This window comes from Sinocyclocheilus grahami, unplaced genomic scaffold (assembly GCF_001515645.1).
Source record: "Sinocyclocheilus grahami isolate Dianchi unplaced genomic scaffold, SAMN03320097.WGS_v1.1 scaffold2691.1, whole genome shotgun sequence".
In the NCBI taxonomy this organism is placed as follows: Eukaryota; Metazoa; Chordata; class Actinopteri; order Cypriniformes; family Cyprinidae; genus Sinocyclocheilus; species Sinocyclocheilus grahami.
Window position 1 is genome coordinate 16,638 of NW_015507869.1, and position 1,689 is coordinate 18,326.

At 35.6% G+C, this 1,689-nt stretch overlaps 1 protein-coding gene across 1 annotated transcript in view; it reads left to right on the forward strand.

Annotated features, from left to right (window-relative positions):
• LOC107575524 (protein NLRC3-like) overlaps nucleotides 1–1,689 on the forward strand; it is a gene marked incomplete at its 3' end in the record, with an annotated part of 16,751 nt that overhangs the window by 868 nt on the left and 14,194 nt on the right. The gene's annotated exons all lie outside the window — the stretch shown is intronic.

Genomic DNA, 1,689 nt, shown 5'->3' on the forward strand with positions numbered 1-1,689 from the left:
GAGTGTCCGGCGCCAGGCCCTCTCTCGATGAATCCGTGAGAACCGGTAGAGGGCTGGGTTCCATATGTAGAGACCTAAGTGGATCCCATATGTGTAAAGTCCACGGTATGGCCTCAGAGCCCGTGTTTCCCCGGCAGACTTCAGCCATTCCAAGAGGGTTACAATCACCTCCAATCTTCCATATGCACCTAAGGTCAAATGTGTATTTGCTTCCAAAACGTCCTTCGGGAAGGTTGGAGCTTCCGCAACGTCCCTGTACCAAGTGTAACGGGTACGTTTCCCAGTGTTATCCAGTCTTACTGAGTGGGTAGTGCCATAGCAGCAGTAGCTGGTCCTCTTGTGGTAAGCCCTGGCCTACGCCAAAAAGTAGGGGCACAGGTGGCTTCCACGGGACACTGGAAGGGGCAGTACCTGTGGCCCTTTTTTAGGGATCATGTCATGTCACTTTTCACTTAATTTATAAAAGTTGTAATTTATTGAATGTCCTTGAGACAGTCACACCATAGGAAAATTTTGAGATTTAGCTGAAAAAAAAAAATAATATATATATATATATATAATAATAAATCTAATAACAAAGCAGTTTTTATAACAATGGGTCCATGTAAGACAAATCAATTTTAAATGATGACAATATTAATTATTTACATTTTTTATATTGTGTGACACTGAAAATGCAATGTCATGTCAACAACCCATTTAAGCAAACTTTAAAACTAAAGAGTTTAAAACTTAAAAATGAAAGAGTTTAACGATTTCTTAAGAGAAATGTATCAAAATTCAGTGAGATTAATGCTTAAAGCAAAAACACCTGGTTATGAAAATTGCATTAGAGAACGGTATAATAATAATAATAATAATAATAGAAGAAGAATTAATTTTCTGGGCTGGCATGAAAGTCCAGATTAAAATGCAAAAATAATCAAATATAAGTGTAAACACATGTTGAAACAGATTTAAGTGAAGGCAAAAATCTGAGACGAGACGAGACACGAGATAGGGTTCAAAGACAAATACATTTTAAATGATGACAATATTATTTACATTTTTTATATTGTGTGACACTGAATATGCAATGGCATGTCAACAACCCATTTAAGCAAACTTTTAAAACTAAATAGTTTCAAATTTAAAAATGAAAAAGTTTAACGATTGCTTAAGAGAAATGTTGTAGCGGAACACTGGATGCACCAAAGGATCAACCTCGAATAAGGACAAACACCAGTAATGCCTTTTCTTGGGTGTTTACTGCAAGCATGGAATGGGACAGTGTTACAACAATCATCTGTTCTGGTTTCACAATCCCTCTTCAGAATGTTTCACACAGACTCATGTTACAGGTTGTTTTCTTTACAGTAACTGTAATTGAATAATTGTTCCACTCAATATAATGCATTACACCAAAGACACATTTTTATATAGAATTAATATGATTTATGAACACTTAAAATTTATTTAAAAAAAAATAAAACAAAATGAACACAATAACTCATACCTGCAAGCATGAAATGGGTTCTGGTTTCACAATCTGCAAATACATCATTTAGTTAGTACATTGCCCCATTTTTCTAATATGCAGGCGACTTACAATACCAAAGTAACAACTCAGTTTCCGTTTCTTCTCTTTAACACATATAACATGCTTTGAGTCATGAACTACATTACCCAAAATGCACCGCCGATTACTGG